We start from the raw sequence: 670 nt of genomic DNA, 5'->3' as shown, positions 1-670 counted from the left end.
ACAAAGTAAGTCATGATCGCAACAGTGGGATGAATTTTATCAGTGTAATAGACTCAAAACAAGTCTCTATTCTTTCCACAGCATGTGGTATCACTCCCATAAACCCAGTGAAAAGATATTCACGAGCTGCTCAAGAGAGAGTAGAACTAGGATTTCCTCGAGCTTTTTCTTTGTATAATAATTACATGGGAGGGGTAGATTTGCATGATTTCAGATGCAAAAAAGCTTCTCCATCTATTACTTCAAAGAAATGGACTTTTACAATTTTTTCACGAATAATAGAATCATCAATTACAAATGCTACCGTAATTTGGAAAATTTGCAACAAGAATAATATAGCTAAATTGAAAACGAAAGATTTCACAAAAATTTTGCCATTAAGACGCCATTTTGAAAATACTAAAACGAAAAATCGATCTTTGAACCATGGATTCTCAAAGTTTAGACATTTATTCTACCGGTTAGTGAGATTCCTGGTTAATTACAGACTCGAAAAGCTTGGGAAAATGGTTCACAAAAAAAAAATAGTCACGAAAAATCACGTTTTTTTTTGTTTAAACTGCATTTTGGGATAATAAATAAATTTTTGAGGAATTTCATTGGCACCGTCGGAAAGAGGAGATCTTAAGCAATAAAAATATATGTGTCTCAATTTTTTCTAGTGTCGAAT

The sequence above is a fragment of the Belonocnema kinseyi genome, chromosome 2 (assembly GCF_010883055.1).
Source record: "Belonocnema kinseyi isolate 2016_QV_RU_SX_M_011 chromosome 2, B_treatae_v1, whole genome shotgun sequence".
In the NCBI taxonomy this organism is placed as follows: domain Eukaryota; kingdom Metazoa; phylum Arthropoda; class Insecta; order Hymenoptera; family Cynipidae; genus Belonocnema; species Belonocnema kinseyi.
This window is presented reverse-complemented; position numbering follows the sequence as displayed.